Raw genomic sequence first — 23,362 nt, 5'->3', positions numbered from 1 at the left:
TCTTTTCTAACTACAAATTTTAAAATTCAAACTTTTTCAAATCCTTTTAGTTTCTTATCTTATCTTTTTTCAAATTTCAATTTCAAATCTTTTTTTATCTTATATCTTATCTTATTTTAAATTCAAATCTTCTCCTCTCTTCTATCTTATTTTAAATTCAAATCTTTTCTTAATTAATTATTCATCTTCTCTCTCTTCTTTTTCAAAACTTCCTAACTAACTCTTCCCTCTCAATTTCCAAAAACTTTCTCTTCTATTTTCGAAAATTCATTAACTAATTTTCAATTCTTTTTAAATTATTAACTTAATTTTTGAAAACTAATCAATAAATAAAATAAAAATAAAATATTTTAATTATTATTTATCTCTTTTATTTCTACTTTTCTTCTTTTCTACTTCTATTTATTCGAACTCATATCCCCTATTTTCAAAGTATTCTTCTTCTCTCCCATCCTCCATCTTCACTTTTATTTCTCTTTTCTTTCTCTTCTTCCTTCACATCTCACTGAAAGCTCTTTTGTCCAAGTAGCACAAAAAGCTTTTTTCTTTTCTTTCTTTCTTCTTTTCTTATTTATGACCATGAACAGAGATAAATAACCCCTCTTGACTCCTGATCCTAAACCTGAGAAGATTCTAAGGAGGCATTTACAACAAGCTAAAGGACAACACTCCGGAAGAGACCTTTCAGAAAACTTCGAACAAGAAAGGGAAGACATGGCCGAACCTCAAGAGGAGCCAAGAAAGGTCCTTGGTGACTTCACCATGACTACCTCTGACTTTTATGGCAGAAGTATCTCTGTACCTGCGATTGGAGCTAACAATTTTGAGCTTAAGCCTCAGTTAGTCTCTCTTCTTCAGCAGAAATGCAAATTCCATGGACTTTCAAAGGAAGATCCACATCAGTTCTTAGCTGATTTCTTACAGATCTGTGATACTGTAAAGACTAATGGAGTTGATCCTGAAGTCTACAAGCTTATGCTCTTTCCCTTTGCTATAAGAGACAGAGCTAAGCTATGGTTGGATGCCCAACCAAAAAAGAGCTTAGACTCTTGGGAAAAGCTGGTTAATGCTTTTTTGGCTAAAATTTTTTCTCCTTAAAAGATGAGCAAGATTAGATGGAAGTTCAAACCTCCAGACAAAGAGAAGGTGAATCCTTCTATGAAGCTTGGGAAAGATACAAGAAATTGATCAGGAGATGTCCTCCTGACAGGCTCTCAAAATGGTCTATCATAGGCGTGTTCTATGATGGTCTATCTAAGATGTCCAAAATCTCATTGGACAGCTCTGCAGGTGGATCACTCCACTTAAAGAAAACACCTGTAGAAGCGAGAGAACTCATTGAAATGGTTGCAAATAACCAGTTAATGTACACTTCTGAAAGGAATCCTATGAACCATCGGATCTCTCAGAAGAAAGGAGTTCATGAAGTTGATACTCTAAATGCTAAATTGGCTCAGAAAAGGATCTTGACCCAATAGGTCAGTATGATCTCCCAGCATCTGACTGGAATGCAAACTGCAGCTAGCAGTACTCAAAAAGCTTCTCCTGAAGTAGAAGCTTATGATCCTGATCAACCCACCATGGAGGAGGTGAATTACATGTGAGAACTGATGAGCGAATATTTTATACGCTTTTTGTCATCACTTTCATATAGTTTTTAGTAATTTTTTATTTAGTTTTTATTAAATTTTTATAGGTTTTAGTGTTAAATTCACATTTTTGGATTTTACTATGATTTTTTGTGTTTTGGGGCTATTTCAAGTATTTTCTGGCTGAAATTAATGAGCTGGAGCAGAAGTCTGATTCAGAGACAGAGAAAGCACTGCAGATGCTGTCTGGATCTGACCTACCTGCATTCGAAAGAAGTTTTCTAGAGTTACAGAAGTCCAAATGTAGCGCTCTCAACGGCTATGGAAAGTTGACTTCCAGATCTTTTCAGTAATATATAATAATCTATACTTTGCTTCGGTTTAGAAGGCCCAAAACTGGCATCCAACGTCAGTCTACTGCCCCATTCCAGGTTTCCAACGCCCAAAGAGCAGAGCCCAGCGTCTAAAGGCCCAGAGAGGACCCCCTAGCTGGCATTCCACATCCAAAGAGCCTCATAGCACGTGGATCTCATTAAAGCTCAGCCCAAACACTCACCAAGTGGGCCTCAGAAGTGGATTTTAGCACTAAATAGACTACTTTACCCTTACTAGTCATCTATTTAGTATTTAAAGTGTATTTTACATCACTTTTCAGATATCATACACCATTCACGTTTTTCCATTGTATTTTCTCTTCAACAAGAGTTTCTAAACCTCCTAGTTTGAGGGGAGGAGCCCTGCTGAATCCTATGAATTAATAAAATTATTACTATTTCTCTTCGATCCGTTTTTGATCAATTCAAAGATGTATATTCGTTCTTCATCAATATGAATGCATTGAACTACTACAAGATTATCACATTCTACATGGGGACATTGATGAACCACCAGCTTGAATATACGTCTCTCAGATGGCTAATCCACGATTTCATTGGGGACTTCTCAAGACATCAGGTAAGCCAATTTACGGGGAGATTAGGGCCTCTGTGGTAGAGGCTAGAATCCTAAGAAGCTTCACCCTCAATCAGAATGGATCCGCGCTAAACCTGGGGTTCAAATCTGGAGGGGTATTGGCAGCTGCTCGAACTAGTGTCAATTATATACAACCTGCCATTGAACAAATCTCTCACAAGCAAGGAGAGCAGTAGTGCCAGAGTTAATTCAGAAAGATAAAGCAACTCCAACTCTCAACTCTATTCCTATTACTTATTCCAATTGGTTTTACCCCTTTCGGATATTATTCTTACAACTCTATTCCTATTCTTATAATTAAACATTGTAATTCCATCTTTTAAATCAACAAACTTCTGATTTACCTCACTAAGACCTGCAAGATAACAATAGCTTACTTCAAACCACAATCCTCGTGGGATCGACCCTAACTCACTCAGGTATTACATGGACGACCCAGTGTACTTGCTGGTACAGCTGTACGAAGGTGTGGGGATTCGTGCACCAAGTTTTTGGCGCTGTTGCCGGGGATTATTGAGTTTGGACAAACTGTCGGATTGTCTTGCTCCCTAGATCAGGTACTTTATTTCTTGATCATTTTTAATTGAGTTTTGAGTCTTCTATTTTTATTTTCTTCTTCTTATTTTTTCAAAAAATTAAAAACCTTCTCTAAAATATTTTTTTCTTTTCTTTGTTCAATTTTTGTTCTTGTTGAGTCTTTGATTTTTGCAAGAGTATAACTTTGATTAGAGTCCTTTATTTTTTTTCTTCTTCAAATTTTTGAAAATTTAAAAATTTTTCAAAAATAATTTTTATTTTATTTGTTTAATTTTCGTTCTTAGTTTGAGTCTTATGTTCTTGTTCTTGTTGAATTTTTTATGTTCGTGGAGTCTTTCTTTCTAAAAATTTTCAAAAATTTTTTCTTTGGTTAAATCTTGTTTCAGATGTTTAAATTTGGTGTTTTCTTGTGTTTTTCTTTTTGTTTTTCGAATATTTCTTGTTAGTTTTCTAAAAATTTTAAGTTTGGTGTTCTTTTTATGTTCTTGTGTTCTTTGAGTCTTTGAATTTTGTTCTTTATGTTCTTGTGAGTCTTCATAATGTTCTTGAGTCTTTTTTGTGGTTTGATCTTCAAATTTTTAAGTTTGGTGTCCCTTTGTGTTTCCCTAAAAAATTTTCAAAATTAAAGGGTGCTAGATCTAAAAATTTTAAGTCTTGTGTCTTTTACTTGTTTTTTTCTTTCATTATTAAGTTCAAAAATAAAAAAATATATATTTTTTTATTTTTATTTTAAGTAATTTTCGAAATTTTAAGTTAAAAATTCAGATTTTAATTTTAAAATTTTTTACCTTATCTTAATTTTAAAATTCAAAAAAACAAATCTTTTCAAAATAAAAAATCATATCTTTTTCAAAATCTTATCTTATTTCAAATTTAACATTTTAACTTTCAAAATTTCAAAAATTAAAATTTCAAATTTTAAAATTCAATTTCAAAATCCAAAATTTAAAATTCAAATTTCAATTTTAAAAATTAAACTTTTCAAAATTCAAATCTTGTTCAAATCTTCATCTTATCTTGTTTCAAATTCAAAATTCAAAAATTAAAATTACAAAATTTAAAATTTTAAAAATTCAAATTTTAAATTCAAATCTTTTTAATTTTAAAACTTATCTTTTCTTAACTTTCTTATCTTTTCTATCTTATCTTTTCTTTTTAAATTTTAAAATTAAATCTTTTTCAAATTTTTTAACTTATTAAATTTTAATTTTAAATCTTTTCTTATCTTATCTTCTATCTTATTTTTAAAATTTAAATCTTTTCTTAATTAATCACTTCTTTCTCTCTCTTCTTTTTCAAAACTTCCTAACCAACTTATTCTCTCTTCTAATTTTCAAAAATTCTCTTCTTCTCTCTCTTCTATTTTCAAAATTTAGTAATTAAATTTTAATTTCTTTTTTTTTATTTTCGGTTTAAATAAATAAACAAAAAATATTAGTTATTATTTATCTTTTCTACTTTTATCTCTTCTTCTACTCCTTCTATCTTCTTCCTTTTCATCTTTTACCTTTCTTAATCATGAACCCAAGTGGAAATGAGGTGTTCAGGAGAACTCTGGAATCATACACAAATTCCACTGCTAACATCTATGAAAGAAGTATTAGCATACTTCACATCAGAACTAGTAGCTTTGAACTCAACCCTCAACTTATTACTCTGGTGCAGCAAAACTGCCAGTATTCTGAGCTTCCTCATGAAGAACCTATAGAATTCCTTGCAGATTTCCTATGGATTGCTGACATAGTACACAGTGAGGGAGTAGACCAAGATGGTTGGATAACCAGCCTAAAGCTAGTTTAAAAACTTGGAAACAATTACTGGACAAGTTTTTAAACCAATACTTTCCCCCAAGAAAGATGAACCAACTGAGACTGAACATCCAAGGCTTCAAACAAGGAGATGGTGAATCTCTTTATGATGCCTGGGAGAGGTATAAAAGGATGCTAAGAGAATGTTCCACTGAAATATTTTCAGAATGGGTACAGTTAGACATCTTCTACTATGGGCTTTCAGATATGGCTAGAATGTCTTTAGAATACTCTACTGGTGGCTCTGTACACATGAGAAAGACCATAGGAGAAGCTCAATAGCTTATTGATACAGTTGCCACTAATTAGCATCTGTACTCATCTCCTGAGCCTTCTATAAAAGGAGAGGTTAAGGCAGTAGCTGCTGAACCTAACCCTCCAGAGTAAGATGGCCCACTGACTCAGTAACTGCAAGCCTTTGCCCAACAAATGCTGGAACTGCAAGAGGCTCTACGAGAAACTCATGCTTCTAACAAAAATATAGAAGCCCAATTGAGTCAAACAAGGCAGCAGTTATCTAAGCAGATAACAGATGAATGCCATGCTATCCAACTGAGGAGTAGAAAAACCTTAAGCACCCAACCTCAGTATAAAAAAATGAAAAGCCCATAAAGGATAACCAGGTCGCTTCACAAGATGGTTCTGGGCATTTAAACGCCCAGAGAAGTACCACTCCTGGCATTGAACGCCAGGAAAGGGCAAAGACTGGGGGTTGAATGCCAAGAATGGGCAGAGACTGGGCGTCCAAAAGCCCAAGGGGGTGCGGCATGGGAGTTGAGCACCCTTGCAAGGGAGGTCAGTCATTCATTGATAACAACCCTCCTAAGCACGCTGGTAACCCCCCTTCCAACTCACATGGCATTCGGCCTTCATCAACCAAGGTTGATGAATACAAGGCTAAGATGCTATTTCCTCATAAACACTCTCAAGAGGAAAGGGATAAACAGTTTGCCTGCTTTGCGAAGTATCTCAGAACATTAGAGATCAAGATCTCTTTTGCAGAAGCTCTTAAACAGATACCTTCTCATGCAAAGTTCATGAAGGACATTTTGAGTTATAAGAAGGATTGGAGGGAAGTAGAGGCAGTAGCTCTTACTAAGGAGTGCAATGCAGTCATTCAGAGGAACCTTCCTCATAAGCTGTAGAAACACCCTAACACTCTTCTCAGAACCACAAAAGTAAATCCAGGAGAAGTGTGTCTGGCCCTCATTAGTACTGAGGAGGCCGAACTACAGGAGCATGCTACTGAGGGACTTAAGGCAAGTAAGGACCAAGAGGATCCTGAGACTATCGTTGAGCACGCTCTTATAGAAGAGAAGGAACTTCAAGTTGATTCCTCTTTGGGTGTACAAGAGGAGTCTGTGATGATCACAAAGCTCCCTCTTGTAGAGATGAAAAAGCCTCAAGAGCCACATTTCCTTGGCATGCAGAAAGAACTGGCAGAAAAGCAGTTAGCTCATTCCCTAGTAGCCCTTAAGGAACTGTAAGTTAATATCTCTTATACAGAGGTATTTAAAAATAAGGACCTAAGGAGAGATGAAATAGAGATACTTCCTAAGAAGTATAGTATCGTAATTCAGCCTGTACTGCCAATGAAGATGCCAGATCCATGGAGCTTTCAGATCCTATGGAGTATTAGAAAGATCATTTTTGACAAAGCCCTTTATGATCTTGGCTTAAGTTTAAATCTGGTACCTTCCACTGAGGCAGAGGCCAAGTCTGGAGAGACTGGGAAGCCATTGAATGCTAGTGAGGAAGCCCTCACTGGGCGTTCAACGCCCATACACCCAGTGAAGCTGGCGTTGAACGCCAGCAAGGACACCCTTGCTAGGTGTCCAACGCCCAGAATGCTATACAGACTGGCGTTGAATGCCAGTCAGGGTGGACAGCAAGGGCGTTCAATGCCCAATAAGCTGACAGAGTTGGCGTTGAATGCCAGTGAGAGCACACCCCTTTAGTGCTTAAAGCCCACTCAAGAACCCTCTGTCTCAGAACCAAAGGAAACCATAAAGACCATTGGGGTTCCTTTGAATGCACTTCTGTAGTGTATGAGTTCTGATGGCTGCTCATCCTCAAGTGAGGATGAAGACACTAGGGAAAAGCAAGTTGCTCGACACCTAGGAGCTCTCATGAAACTAAATGCCAAACTGTTTGGTACAAAGCCTTTGGAAGAAGAACCTCCATTGCTTTCCAAAGTCCTCAATGCTTTGGTACAACAAGAGCTACCTTAGAAGCTTCCAAACCCTGGACACTTTTTGATTCCTTGCACCATAGGCACCATGACCTTTGAGAAGGCTCTGTGTGACCTAGGGTCAAGTATAGTAATGGAGAAGCTAAGAATCCAAAAGGAAACAAGGATTACCTTGCATAAGGACTGGATGGTATTCAACGTCCTTGACCCTCCATTACCCCCGACAAGGGAGGCACTTGCATAAAAGATTCAGCATCCAAGCCTCCTCCCTTGGATGGAACTAACTCAATCCCTCCTAAGACCAAACGTAAGTTTGATATTGGATGTACACTATCCAAAAAGGAGGAAGGCCCTAAAAGGAAGATACCTAGGGGCTAGAAAAACAAGAATATCCCCACTGAGGGCTTTTCACCATGGAAGATGGTGGTATTCACTTATCTTATCATGGTATTCACCATGGAAGAGGAAAGTGAAAAAAAGGGACATCGGCATACTGTTGTAAGCCCAACCCTGCCTCAGGCAGTGAACAAAATCCTGTCTCTGGTGAGTATTACGCTATTCTTTGAGAGCACAGGAAGGAAGCTCCCAGTAAGGAGTGAGGATTTATTCCTCTATGACTATCTACCTTCTTGAAAGGAGTTGTCCGTCAAGCTAATGACATTAAAGAAGCGCTTGTTGGGAGGCAACCCAACCTTACTCAACCATGTTTATTTTCTTTTATTTTGTTTTTCTTTCAGTAGTTAGAGTCATGATCGTATGCACCAGTCAAGAGACGAAATTCACAACAGTAAAAATAGAACACTCCGGAAAGAGTGTTAAAGTTGAATGCCAGCCAAGGTATCCCTGCTGGATGTTCAACATCCCAAGAGGGGAGCATTTCTAGCATTGAATGCCAGCCAGGGAGCAGCCCCTGGGCGTTCAAATGCTAGTGCAGAAAAACAGGGAATTTGGATTCCCTAGCCTCTCAAAACCAAGAAGTCCCACAGAAGCTCCACCTAACCCACCTCCTTCTTCCCTATTGATCATATTTGCTCGAGGACGAGCAAAACTCTTATGTTTGGTTTTGCAAAAGCTTTTCTTTTTTACTTCTACCACTCCTAAGTATAGAAGAAGAGGATGGAGCAAACTAGGAAGCATGCACAAGAGCTTGTGCAGCCGCCTCGACAAAGATAAATGAGTGACATTGAAGAGATCAAGCACTACATTGGATCTTCAAAGAGGAGCACTAACCACCATCATTTAGGTGGATTCATTCTCTTTACACCCCTTTCCTATTATTTTTCTATTTTTTCTCTGTTTATTTATCTGTTCTCTAGTTCTAGTTGCATGATCATTTGCATTGATGTCTTCAAGTTGTAAAATGTTCCATATATCACTCACCTTGCTTAAATGAAAATTTTTATTGAAAAGAATTGAGAGATGCATGAATTTCAAGTTTAAAATAAGATTAGTTTAATTAGTTTGATGTGGTGTCATCTGCTTTTGTTTTCTGAATGTATGAAATAAACAGTGCCTATTTGAAGTTGAAATTTATGAATGTTAGCTCTTGAAAGAATAAGGAAAAAGGAAAAGTATTATTGGTGATTTGAAAAATCCATAAATTGATTCTTGAATCAAGAAAAAGCAGCAAAAAGAAAAAGAAAAGGCTTGCATGCGAAAAAAAAAATAAATAGAAAAAACAAGCAGAAAAAGCCAAAAGCTCTTTAAACCAAAAGGCAAGAGCAAAAAGTTAATAACCCTTTAAACCAAAAGGCAAGGGTAAAAGGGCCTAAGGCTTTGAGCATCAGTGGTTAGGAGGGCTCAAAGGAATAAAATCCTGGCCTAAACGGCTAAACCAACCTATCTCTAACCATGTACTTGTGGCGTGAAGGTGTCAAGTGAAAAGCTTGAGACTGAGTGGTTAAAGTCGTGGTCCAAAGCAAAAAGAGTGTGCTTAAGAACTCTGGACACCTCTATCTGGGGACTCTAGCAAAGCTGAGTCACAATCTGAAAAGGTTCACCCATTTAAAGTGTCTGTCACATGAATGTATTCGGTGGTAATACTGGAAAACAGAGTGCTTAGGGTCACGGCCAAAACTCAGAAAGCTGTGTTCAAGAATCAAAATAAACTAAGGATAATAAGAAAATCACTACTACGAAAAATAACTAAGGATACGAATTTATCGGGTTGCCTCCCGACAAGCGCTTCTTTAACATCACTAGCTTCACGGTCAGTTCTGCTAATTCAGCAGATGAGCGGACCTCTAGCGATCGATCTCGCCTCCAAGATAGTGCTTCAACCTCTGGCCATTCACTGTAAATTTCCTGTCAGAATTTTCTTCTTGTATTTCCACATGACCATATGGTGAAGCTCTGGTAACCACAAACGGTCCTGACCACCGGGATTTCAGCTTCCCGGGAAAGAGTTTGAGCCTTGAATTATACAGAAGCACTCTCTGTCCTAGCTCAAAGACTTTGATGGCAATCTTCTTCTCGTGCAATAAATTGGTTTTCTCCTTATAGAGCTTGGCATTCTCATAGGCTGAATATTTAAATTCATCAAGCTCATTCAACTAAAGCATTCGCTTAATTCCTGCAGCTTCTGAATCAAGATTCAGATACCTGATTGCCCAGTAAGCTTTATGCTCCGGCTCGAATGGCAAGTGACAGGATTTGCCATAGACCAACTGATAAGGGGACATGCCAATGAGAGTCTTGTACGCTGTCTGATATACCCAGAGAGCATCATCAAGCTTCCTAGACCAGTCCTTTCTTGAAACACTGACAGTCTTCTCTAGAATCCTCTTGAGTTCCCTATTGAAAACTTCAACATGTCCACTTGTCTGAGGGTGATAGGGGGTTGCCACTTTATTACGAACTCCATACCTCTGCAGAAGAGAGTCCAGCTGTCTGTTACAGAAGTGACTTCCTCCATCACTAATGAGTGTCCTTGGAACACCAAACCGGCTAAAGATATATCTCTGAAGAAAACTCATTACCACCTTGGCATCATTGGTGGGTAGAGCCACAACTTCCACCCACTTGGACACATAAATAACTGCCACTAAAATATAGTTGTTTGAATGTGAGGGTGGGAAAGGTCCCATGAAATCAATACCCCATACATCAAACAACTCAACCTCAAGAATGCCCTGCTATGGCATTTCATGGTTGGCAGGGAGATTCATGGCTTTTTTACATCTGTCACAGTGCTTCACAAATGCTCTTGAGTCCCTGAAGAGAGTCGACCAGTAGAACTCGCTCTAAAGGACCTTTGTAGCTGTCCATTCACCACCAAAGTGGCCTCCATAATCAGAACCATGACAGTGCCAAAGAATTCACTACTTTTCCTCATCCGGGACACATCTCCAGATTATACCATCTGAACACCTTTTAAAAAGGTACGGTTCCTCCAAAATGTAGTACTTTGCATCAGTCAATAGCTTCTTTACTTGTTGCCTACTGGTGCACGAAATTGTGATCTCTCAACGGCACCAAAAACTTGGTACGCACATTCATAATCTCAATTCTTTTTCACAACTCCGCACAACTAACCAGCAAGTGCACTGGGTCGTCCAAGTAATAAACCTTACATGAGTATGGGTCGATCCCACGGAGATTGTCTGCTTAAAGCAAGCTATGTTCATCTTGTAAATCTCAGTCAGGCAGATTCAAATGGCTATGAGGTTTCGATAAATAAACTAAAATATAAAATAAGATAGAAATACTTATGTAATTCATTGGTGGGATTTCAGATAAGCGTATGGAGATGCTTGTTGCTTCTAAATCTCTGCTTTCCTACTGTCTTCATTCAATCATTCATACTCCTTTCCATGGCAAACTGTATGTTGGGGGATCACCGTTGTCAATGGCTACCGTCTGTCCTCTCAGTGAAAATGGTCTAAATGCACTGTCACCGCACGGCTAATCATCTGTCGGTTCTCACTCATGTTGGAATAGGATCCATTGATCCTTTTGCGTTTGTCACTACGCCCAACACTTGCGAGTTTGAAGCTTGTCACAGTCATCCCTTTCCAGATCCTACTCGGAATACCACATACAAGGTTTAGACTTTCCGGATCTCAGGAATGCTGCCAATTTATGCTAGCTTATACCACGAAGACTCCGATCTTTTGGAATGGAGGCTAAGAGATACACATTCAAGCTTGTTTTCATGTAGAACGGAAGTGTTTGTCAGGCACGTGTTCATAAGCGAGAATGGTGATGAGTGTCACATAATCATCACATTCATCATGTTCTTGGGTGCGAATGAATATCTTAGAATAAAAAGAAGCTTGAATTGAATAGAAAAACAATAGTACTTTGCATTAATTCATGAAAAACATTAGAGCTCCACACCTTAATCTATGGGGTGTAGAAACTCCACCGTTGAAAATACATAAGAACAAGGTCCAGGCATGGCCGAATGGCCAGCCCCCTAAACGTGATCAAGAGATCAAAAGTGATACAGAGATAGTCTCAAAAATGATCCAAATATGTGAAATAAATCACTAAAAGTAGTTTTTATACCAAACTAGTAGCTCGGGTTACAGAAAATAAGTAAATTATGTAGAAATCCAGTTCCGGGCCCACTTGGTGTGTGCTTGGACTGAGCATTGAGCTTTACACGTGTAGAGACTTCTCTTGGAGTTAAACGCCAGGTTGTAGCCTGTTTGTAGCGTTTAACTCTGGTTTGTAACCTGTTTCTGGCATTTAACTTCATAATAGGGCAGGAAGTTGTTGTTTGAATGCCAGTTTGCGTCCTCAAAAATCGAGCAAAGTATGGACTATTATATATTGCTGGAAAGCCCTGGATTTCTACTTTCCAACGCAATTTAAAGCGCGCCAATTGGGTTTCTGTAGCTCTAGAAAACCCATTTCGAGTGCAGGGAGGTCAGAATCCAACAGCATCTGCAGTCCTTTTTCAGCCTCTGAATCAGATTTTTGCTCTAGTCCCTCAATTTTAGCCATAAAATATCTAAAATCATAGAAAAACACACAAACTCATAGTAAAGTCTAGAAATGTGAATTTTGCTTGAAAACTTATAAAAATATAATAAAAATTAACTAAAACATATTAAAAATTACCTAAAAACAATGCCAAAAAGCATATAAATTATCCGCTCATCACAACACCAAACTTAAATTGTTGCTTGTCCCCAAGCAACTGAAAATAAAATAGGAAAAAAAGAAGAGAATATACTATAAATTCCAAAATATCAATGAAACTTAGCTCCAATTAGATGAGCGGGACCAGTAGCTTTTTGCCTCTGAAGAGTTTTGGCATCTCACTTTATCCTTTGAAGTTCAGAATGATTGGCATTTATAGGAACTCAGAATTTAGATAGTGTTATTGATTCTCCTAGTTCAGTATGTTGATTCTTGAACACAGCTACTTTATGAGTCTTTGCTGTGGCCCTAAGCACTTTGTTTTCCAGTATTACCACCGGATACATAAATGCCACAGACACATAACTAGGTGAACCTTTTCAGATTGTGACTCAGCTTTGCTAGAGTCCCAAATTAGAGGTGTCCAGGGTTCTTAAGCACACTCTTTTTGCTTTTGATCACGACTTAAACCGCTCATTCTCAAGCTTTTTACTTAATACCTTCACGCCACAAGCACATGGTTAGGGACAGCTTGGTTTAGCCGCTTAGGCCAGGATTTTATTCCTTTGGGCCCTCCTATCCATTAATGCTCAAAGCCTTGGATCCTTTTTACCCTTGCCTTTTAGTTTAAAGGGTTACTGGCTTTTTGCTCTTGCCTTTTGGTTTAAAGAGCTCTTGGCTTTTTCTGCTTGCTTTTTCTTTTTCTTTCTTCTTTTTTTCTTTTATTTTCGCCCTTTTTTTTCGCAAGCCTTGTTATTCCCTACTTTTTCTTGCTTAAAGAATCAATTTTATGATTTTTTATATTATCAATAACATTTCTCTTTTTCATTATTCTTTCAAGAGACAACAATTTTAACATTCATAAACAACAAATTCAAAAGACATATGCACTGTTCAAGCATTTATTCAGAAAATAAAAAGTATTGTCACCACATCAAAATAATTAAACTAATTTCAAGGATGAATTCGAAATCATGTACTTCTTGTTCTTTTGTTTTTTAGAACATTTTTCATTTAAGAGAGGTGATGGATTCATAGGACATTCACATATTTAAGGCATAGACACTAGACACTAATGATCATGTAATGAAAACACAAACATAGATAAATATAAAGCATAGAGAACAAAAACAGAAGAAAAAAAATAAATAGACAAGGAGATTAAGGAACGGGTCCACCTTAGTGAGGGTGGCGTCTTCTTCCTCTTGAAGAAGCAATGGTGCTCTTAAGCTCCTCTATGTCTCTTCCTTGCCTTTGTTGCTCCTCCCTCATAGCTCTTTGATGTTCTCTAATCTCATGGAGAATGATGGAGTGCTCTTGGTGCTCCACCCTTAGTTGTCCCATGTTGGAACTTAATTCTCATAGGGAGGTGTTAATTTGCTCCCAATAGTTTTGTGGAGGAAAGTGCATCCCTTGAGGCATTTCAGGGATTTCATGATGAGGTACTTTCTCATGTTCTTGTTGAGGTCCATGAGTGGGCTCTCTTGTTTGCTCCATCCTCTTTTTAGTGATGTGCTTATCCTCTTCAATGAAGATGTCTCCCTGTATGACAATCCCAGCCGAATTACAGAGGTGACAAATGAGGTGAGGAAAGGCTAACCTTGCCAAAGTGGAGGACTTGTCAGCCACCTTGTACAGTTCTTGAGGTATAATCTCATGAACTTCCACTTCGTTCCCAATCATGATACTATGGATCATGATGGCCCAATCAACAGTTACTTCGGATCGGTTGCTAGTAGGAATGATAGAGTGTTGTATGAACTCTAACCATCCTCTATCCACAGGCTTAAGGTCTGGTCTTCTCTATTGAACCGGGTTGCCTCTTGAGTCAATTTTCCATTGAGCTCCTTCGACACATATGTCCATGAGGACTTGGTCCAACCTTTGATCAAAGTTGACCCTTCAAGTGTAGGGGCGTGCATTTTCTTGCATCATTGGCATGTTAAACGCCAACCTTACATTTTTCGGACTGAAATCTAAGTATTTCTCCTGAACCATTGTAAGCCAATTCTTTGGATTCAGGTTCATACTTTAATCATGGTTCCTAGTGATCCATGCGTTTGCAAAGAACTCTTGAACCATTAAGATTCCGACTTGTTGAATAGGATTGGAGAGAACTTCCCATCCTCTCCTTCTAATCTCATGTTGGATTTCCGGATACTTACTCCTTTTGAGCTTAAAAGGGACCTCAGGGATCACCTTTTTCTTGGCGACAACTTCATAGAAGTGGTCTTGATGGACCTTTGAGATGAATCTTTCCATTTCCCATGACTCAGAGGTGGAAGCAATTGCCTTCCCTTTCCTCTTTCTTGAGGTTTTTCTGGCCTTAGGTGCCATTAATGGTTATGGAAAAACAAAAAGCAATGCTTTTACCACACCAAACTTAAAAGGTTTGCTCGTCCTCGAGCAAAAGAAGAAAGAAAGTAGTAGAAGAAGAAAATAGAGGAGATGGAGGGGGATATGTGGTTTTGCCAAGGGGTAGAAGTAGTGGTTATAATGTATGAAAATGAAGGAGTGGTGGGGGGTTTATATAGGGGTCGGGGAAGGGTTAGGTTTTGTGTATTTGGGTTGGGTTTGAGAGGGAAAGGATTTCGAATTTTGAGGTAGGTGGGGTTTTTGGGAAAGAGTGAATAAGGTGATTGGTGAAGGGTATTTGGGGAAGAGATATGGAGGTGATTGGTTAAGGGTATTTGGGGAAGAGTGTTATGAAGAGGTGTGAAGATGAGAGAAGAAGAGGTGGGGTAGGTGGGGATCCTGTGAGGTCCACAGATCCTGAGGGGTCAAGGACTTAGCATCCCTACTCCATTTAGGCGTGCAAAATGCCCTTAGAGTGCAATTCTGGTGTTAAACGCCAGGTTGCTGCTTGTTTCTGGCATTTAACGCCAGCTTTTCTCCCTTTCTTGGCGTTTAACGCCAACTTGGTGCCCTGTTCTGGCGTTTAACGCCAGCTTGATGCTTCTTTCTGGCATTAAACGCCAGTCTAATGCTTCTTACTGGCGTTTAAATGCCAATAAGCTCTTCCTCCAGGGTGAGCTATTTTTAATGCTGTTTTTCATTCTATTTTTGATTTTTCAGTTGTTTTTGTGACTTCACATGATCATCAACCTAAAGAAAACATAAAATAACAAAGGGAAAATAAATAAATATAATTAGATAACATTGGGTTGCCTTCCAATAAGCGCTTCTTTAATGTCAATAGCTTGACAGTGAGCTCTCATGGAGCCTCATAGATAATCAGAGCAGGGTTGGGGCCTCTCAACACCAAACTTAGAGTTTGGTTGTGGCCTCCCAACACCAAACTTAGAGTTTGAACGTGGGGGTTTTGTTTGACTCTGTATTGAGAGAAGCTTTTCATGCTTCCTCTCCATGGTTACAAAAGGAGAACCTTGAGTCTTGAATACAAGGTAGTCCTCATTCAACTTAAGGACCAACTCTCCTCTGTCAACATCAATCACAGCTTTTGCTGTGGCTAGGAAGGGTCTGCCATGGAATGATGGATTCATCCTCATCCTTCCCAGTGTCTAGGATTATGAAATCAGCAGGGATGTAACGGCCTTCAACCTTCACTAGCATGTCCTCTACTAGTCCATAAGCCTGTTTCATTGATTTGTCTGCCATCTCTAGTGAGATTCTTACAGCTTGTACCTCAAAGATTCCCAGTTTCTCCATTACAGATAGTGGCATGAGGTTTATCCCTGACCCCAGGTCACATAGAGCCTTCTCAAAGGTCATGGTGCCTATGGTACAAAGTATGAAGAATTTTCCGGGATCCGGTTTCTTCTGAGGTAATGTCTGCCTCATTAATGCATTCAGTTCATTGGTGAACAAGCGGGGTTCATCCTCCCAAGTCTCATTACCAAATAACTTGGCATTCAGCTTCACGATTGTTCCTAGATATTTAGCAACTTTCTCTTCAGTGATGTCTTCATCCTCTTCAGAGGAAGAATATTCATCAGAGCTCATGAATGGCAGAAGGAGGTCCAATAGAATCTCTATGGTCTCTATATGAGCCTCAGATTCTTTTGGTTCCTCAAAGGAAAACTCCTTTCTGTCTGGAGGACATCCCACGAGGCTTTTCTCATTGGGACTCACGTCGTCCTCACTCTCTCCAGGTTTGGCCATGTTGGTCATGGTTATGGCCTTGCACTCTCTCTTGGGGTGTTCTTCTATATTGCTTGGGAGAGTACTGGGAGGAGTTTCAGTAATCTTCTTACTCAGCTGACCCACCTGTGCCTCCAAATTTCTAATAAAGGACCTTGTTTCATTCATGGAACTTAGTGTGGTCTTGGATTGATTAGAGACTATGGTTGCCAAGCCAGAATGGCTCTATTCAGAATTCTCTGTCTGTTGCTGAGAATTTGATGGAAAAGGCTTGCTATTGCTAAACCTATTTCTTCCACCATTATTATTAAAGCCTTGTTGAGGCTTCTATTGGTCCTTACATGAGAGATTTAGATTATTTCTCCATGAAGGATTATAGGTGTTTCCATAGGGTTCTCCCATGTAATTCACCTCTGCCATTGCAGGGTTCTCAGGATCATAAGCTTCTTCTTCAGAAGATGCTTCTTTAGTATTGTTGGATGCAGCTTACAATCCATTCACACTCTGAGAAATCATATTGACTTGCTGAGTTAATATTTTGTTCTGAGCCAATATGGCATTCAGAGTATCAATTTCAAGAACTCCCTTTTTCTGAGGTGTCCCATTGTTTACAGGACTCCTTTCAGAGATGTACATGAACTGGTTATTTGCAACCATTTCAATGAGTTTTTGAGCTTTTGCAGGGTTTTCAGATGAAGAGATCCTCCTACAGAATGGTCCAATGACATTTTTTACAACTCAGACAGACCATCATAGAATATACATATTATGCTCTATTCTGGAAGTATGTCAGTAGGACACCGTTTGATCAATTGCTTATATCTTTCCCAAGCTTCATAGAGGGACTCACCTTCCTTCTATCTGAAGGTTTGGATTTCCACTCTAAGCTTGCTCATCTTTTGAGGTGGAAAGAATTTGGCCAGGAAAGCACTGAGCAGCTTTTTCCAAGAGTTCAGGCTTTCCTTAGGTTGTGAATCCAACCATGTTCTAGCTCTGTCTCTTACAGCAAAAGGGAAAAACATAAGCCTGTAGACCTCGGGATCAACTCCATTGGTCTTGACAGTGTCACAAATTTGCAAGAATTCAGCTAAGAACTGATGAGGATCTTCCAACGGAAGTCCATGAAACTTGTAATTCTGCTACATTAGAGAAACTAATTGAGGCTTAAGCTCAAAGTTGTTTGCTCCAATTGCAGAAATTGAGATGCTTCTTCCATAGAAGTTGGAAGAGGGTACAATAAAGTCACCAAGCATCTTCCTTGCATCTCCACCATTGTTATTGAGTTCGGCCATGTCTCCTTCTTTTTCGAAAATTTTTGTCAGGTCCTCTCCAGAGGGTTTTGCTTTAGCTTCTCTTAGTTTCTTCTTAAGAGTCCTTTCAGGTTCAGGATCAGCTTCAATAAGAATATCTTTATTCCTGTTCCTGCTCATATAAAAAAGAAGAGAACAGAAAAGAAGAGGAATCCTCTATGTCACAGTATAGAGATTCCTTTATGTGAGTAGAAGAAGAGAAGAATAGAAGAAGGAGAAGAGAAAAATTCGAACACAGAGAAGAAGAGAGGGTTCAAATTTTGAGTGGAAGAGAAGTGTTAGTAGATAAATAAATAAATAGAAATGGATGAGAGAGAGATAGAATTCGAAATTTAAATTAAAATAAAAGAAACATATTTTTGTTTTTATTTTAATTATTGGTTAGTATTCGAAAATTAAGAGAAGAAATAAAATCAGAATTAAAATTTGAAACAATTAGTTAATTAAAAAGAATTTTGAAAAAGTGGTGAGGAGTTTTCGAAAATTAGAGAGAGAAAAGTAGCTAGATGGTTTTAAAAAAGATAAGAATTTTAAAAATCAAACAAAAAGTTAAGTAGTTAATTGAAAAAGATTTGAAAATCAATTTTGAAAAGATAAGAGGTTAGGAAAGATTTTGAAATTAAGTTTTGAAAAAGACATGATTAAAATTTAGTTTGAAAAAGAAATTTAAAAAGATTTGATTTTTGAAATTAAAGTTGATTACTTGACTACAAGAAATTAAAAGATATGATTTTAAAATTCAAAGATTGATCCTTTCTGAATAGGCAAGTAACAACTTGAAAAATTTTGAATTAAAACATTAAATGTTAGTGAAATTTTTGAAAATATGAAGTAAGAATAAGAAAAAGATTTTGAAAATAAAAAAAAATTTCGAAAATATGTAAAAATAATTGAAAAAGATTTGATTTTTGAAAAAGATTTGAAAAGATAGAATTTTGAAATTGAAAATTTGACTTGATTCATAAGAAACAATTAAATTTTAAAACTTTATGACTAAATCAATTCAAATTTTCGAAATTTATGAAAAGAATAAGGGAAAGATATTTTTTTATTTTTGAATTTTTAAGAAGAGAGAGAAAAACACAAAAATGATGCAAAACATGAAAATTCAAGATCAAAACACATGATGCATGCAAGAACACTTTGAATGTCAAGATGAACACCAATAACTTATTTTTGAAAATTTTTAAGAAAAGACATACATGCAAGACACCAAACTTAGAAATTTTCAATGTTTAGACACTAACAAATTGAAAATGCATATGAAAAACAAGAAAAGACACAAAACATGAAAATGCAAAGATCAAACAAAGAAAATCATCAAGAACAACTTGAAGATTATAAAGAACACATGATGAATTTTCGAAAATTAAAGGGAAATTAAAACACATGCAATTGACACCAAACTTAAAAATTGACAGTAGACTCAAACAAGAAACATCAAATTATTTTTGGTTTTATGATTTTATTAATTTTTTTGGATTTTTCGAAAATTAAATGGAGAAAGAAAAATAAGGATTTCAAAATTTTTAATAAGAATTCCAGGAATCATGCAATGTTAGTCTAAAGCTTCAGTCTAAAAAGATTAGACATGGCTAGCCAAGCTTCAGCAGGACATTACATACAACAGCCAAATTGATGGGAATCAACTAGCTCCTGTGATGATAAAAGCATCATCTGAAACTCTAGAATTCATTTTTAAAAATTCTAAAGAACATAGAATAATTTTTTTTTTTGAAATTTTTTTCGAAAATAAAAAGCTTTAAAAATAAAATAAAATTACCTAATCTGAGCAACAAGATGAACCGTCAGTTGTCCAAACTCGAACAATCCCCGGCAACGGCGCCAAAAACCTGGTGCACGAAATTGTGATCTCTCAACGGTGCCAAAAATTTGGTACGCACATTCATAATCTCAATTCTTTTTCACAACTCCACACAACTAACCAGCAAGTGCACTGGGTTGTCCAAGTAATAAACCTTATGTGAGTAAGGGTCGATCCTATGGATATTGTCAGCTTGAAGCAAGATATGGTGATCTTGTAAATCTCAGTCAGGCAGATTCAAATGGTTATGAGATTTTGATAATTAAAATAAAATATAAAATAAGATAGAATTACTTATGTAATTCATTGGTGGGATTTCAGATAAGCGTATGGAGATGCTTGTTGCTTCTGAATCTCTGCTTTCCTACTGTCTTCATTCAATCATTCATACTCCTTTCCATGGCAAGCTGTATGTTGGCGGATCACCGTTGTCAATGGCTACCGTCCGTCCTCTCAGTGAAAATGGTCCAAATGCGCTGTCACCGCACGGCTAATCATCTGTCGATTCTCACTCATATTGGAATAGGATCCATTGATCCTTTTGCGTCTGTCACTACGCCCAACACTCGCGAGTTTGAAGCTCGTCACAGTCATCCCTTCCCAGATCCTTCTCGGAATACCACAGACAAGGTTTAGACTTTCCGGATCTCAGGAATGCTGCCAATTTATGCTAGCTTATACCACGAAGACTCCGATCTTTCGGAATGGAGGCTAAGAGATACACATTCAAGCTTGTTTTCATGTAGAACGGAAGTGTTTGTCAGGCACGCGTTCATAAGCAAGAATGGTGATGAGTGTCACATAATCATCACATTCATCATGTTCTTGGGTGCGAATGAATATCTTAGAATAAGAAGAAGCTTGAATTGAATAGAAAGACAATAGTACTTTGCATTAATTCATGAAGAACAGTAGAGCTCCACACCTTAATGATCCAAAGTGATACGGAGATAGTCTCAAAAATGATCCAAAGATGTGAAATAAATCACTAAAAGTAGTTTTTATACTAAACTAGTAGCTCGGGTTACAGAAAATAAGTAAATGATGCAGAAATCCACTTCCGGGCCCACTTGGTGTGTGCTTGGACTAAGCATTGAGCTTTACACGTGTAGAAACTTCTCTTGGAGTTAATCGCCAGGTTGCAGCCTATTTGTGGCATTTAACTCTGGTTTGTAACCTGTTTCTGGCGTTTAACTTCATAATAGGGCATGAAATTGGCGTTTGAACGCCGGTTTGCGTCGTCAAAACTCGAGCAAAGTATGGACTATTATATATTGCTGAAAAGCCCTGGATGTCTACTTTCCAACGCAATTGAGTGCGCGCCAATTGGTTTCTGTAGCTCCAGAAAATCATTTCGAGTGCAGGGAGGTCAGAATCCAACAGCATCTGCAGTCCTTTTTCAGCCTCTGAATCAGATTTTTGCTCAAGTCCCTCAATTTCAGCCAGAAAATACCTGAAATCATAGAAAAACACAAACTCATAGTAAAGTCCAGAAATGTGAATTTTTCTTGAAAACTAATAAAAATATAATAAAAATTAACTAAAACATATTGAAAACTACCTAAAAACAATGCCAAAAAGCGTATAAATTATCCGCTCATCACCTACTGTACTCCTTTGGAATAAAATTCATGGCCTTGTAATTAGCAATGTCTACAAACCCTGGAGCCTGCTGAATGAGGAACAATTGCTCATCAGGAAATGTTTCAGTCACAGCTGTGGGTGGTTGTACTCCTACATCAGGCTCAATTCTGGAGAGATGGTTAGCTACTTGATTTTCTGCTTTCTTGTCTTTTATATCAAACTCCTGAAAGAGTAACACCCATCTGATTAATCTTGGTTTAGAGTCCTGCTTGGTTAGAAGGTACTTCAAAGCAGCATGGTCAGTATAAACAATAACCTTAGAACCAATAAAATAGGATCTAAACTTATCAACAGCATACACAATAGCTAATAATTCCTTTTCTGTAGTTGTGTAATTCTTTTGGGCATCATTTAACACACGGTTGGCATAGTAAATGACATGTATAAGCTTGCCGTGCCTTTGTCTTAAAACAGCTCCTGTAGAAAAATCACTAGCATCACACATCAACTCAAATGGTAAATCCTAGTCAGGGGGAGCTATGATGGGAGCAGAGGTAAGGTTTGCTTTCAGAGTTTCAAAAGCATGCAGGCAATCAGAGTCAAAGACAAAAGGAACATCAACAACCAACAGGTTGCTTAATGGTTTAGCAATTTTAGAAAAATCCTTTATAAATCTACTATAAAATCCTGCATGACCCAAGAAACTCCTGATTGCCTTAACATTAGCTGGTGGTGGTAATTTTTCAATTACCTCCACCTTAGCTCTATCAACCTCAATTCCCTTACTTGAAATCCAGTGCCCAGGAACAATACCTTTTGTAACCATAAAATGACATTTTTCCCAATTTAAAACAAGGTTTGATTCTTGACACCGTTTCAAGACAACAGATAAAGGCTTAAGGCAGGATTCGAAAGAATTACCAAAAACAGAAAAATTATCCATAAATACCTCAATGAACTTTTCAACCATATCAGAAAAATTGAAAACATACACCTCTAAAAAGTTGCTAGAGCATTACAAAGTCCAAAAGGCATTCTCCTGTAGGCAAATACTCCAAAGGGGCATGTGAATGCTGTCTTCCCTTGATCCTGAGGGTCCACTGCAATTTGATTATATCCAGAATATCCATCTAGAAAACAATAAAAAGCATGACTGGCTAACCTCTCAAGCATCTGATCAATGAAAGGTAGGGGGAAGTGATCCTTCCTTGTAGCAGTGTTTAGCCTCCTGTAGTCTATACACATTCTCCAACCTGTGACTGTTCTTGTAGGAATAAGCTCATTCTTTTCATTCTTGATCACTGTCATCCCTCCTTTCTTGGGAACTACCGGCACAGGACTTACCCAATGACTGTCAGAAATAGGGTAAATAATACCTGCTTCCCATAATTTCATTACCTCTTTTTGGACCACCTCTTTCATGGTTGGATTGAGTCTCCTTTGTGGTTGCACAACTGGTTTAGCATCATCTTCAAGGAGGATCTTGTGCATACACTTGGTTGGACTAATCCCCTTTAAGTCACTAATGGTCGACCCAAGAGCTGTTTTATGGCTCCTGAGCACTGAAATAAGCGCCTCTTCCTCTTCAGGCTCAGGGAAGAGCTAATAATCATTGGATATGAATCATTTTCACCCAAGAACACATATTTTAGAGAAGGAGGTAAAGGTTTGAGCTCAAGCTTGAAGGCTTCCTCCTCTGCTTTAGGCGTGTGAACCACAGCCTTCTGGGGTGGGGAATCATCAACTTCTACTAATTCATACTCAGGAATAGGATCCAGAATGTCATCAGGTACCTCAGCTTTCAGTACCTCTTGAACAAGTAGTTCAATAACATCTATTTTCATACACCCTTCAGAATCATTAGGGTGCTTGAAGGCTTCAAACACATTAAGGACCACCTGCTCTTCATTGACCCTCAGGGTTAATTCACCCTTTTGCACATCAATTAGAGCTCTACCTGTAGCTAAAAAGGGTCTACCAAGTATAATAGAGGATTTTACCTCCTCTTCCATGTCTAATATAACAAAATCAACAGGAAAAATAAATGGTCCTACTTTCACAAGTAAATCCTCAATAACACCCACAGGTAATTTAATAGAAAGATCAGCAAGTTGAAGAGAAATACGAGTGGGTTTTACCTGCTCAATTTTAAGCTTTTTCATCAATGAAAGTGGCATGAGATTGATGCTAGCTCCAAGATCACATAAAGCTCTCTGAATGGTGACATCTCCAATGGTGCAAGGAATTACAAAGCTCCTTCGATCTGGCATCTTCTCAGGAAGGTTGTGTTGGATAATGGCACTACATTCCTTGGTTAACACCACTGTTTCTTGTTCCTTCCAATTCCTCTTGTGGGT

The 23,362-nt window shown here is 37.8% G+C and overlaps 1 non-coding gene across 1 annotated transcript; it reads left to right on the top strand.

Annotated features, from left to right (window-relative positions):
* The first annotated feature begins 17,072 nt into the window (after nucleotides 1-17,072).
* On the top strand, nucleotides 17,073-17,176 carry LOC112725415 (small nucleolar RNA R71). Its single transcript, XR_003164526.1, has one exon. It is a non-coding gene; the product is annotated as a small nucleolar RNA R71 (small nucleolar RNA).
* Nucleotides 17,177-23,362: the final 6,186 nt, after the last annotated feature.

Source organism: Arachis hypogaea, chromosome 11 (genome assembly GCF_003086295.3).
Source record: "Arachis hypogaea cultivar Tifrunner chromosome 11, arahy.Tifrunner.gnm2.J5K5, whole genome shotgun sequence".
NCBI classification, from domain to species: Eukaryota; Viridiplantae; Streptophyta; class Magnoliopsida; order Fabales; family Fabaceae; genus Arachis; species Arachis hypogaea.
This window is presented reverse-complemented; position numbering and strand designations above follow the sequence as displayed.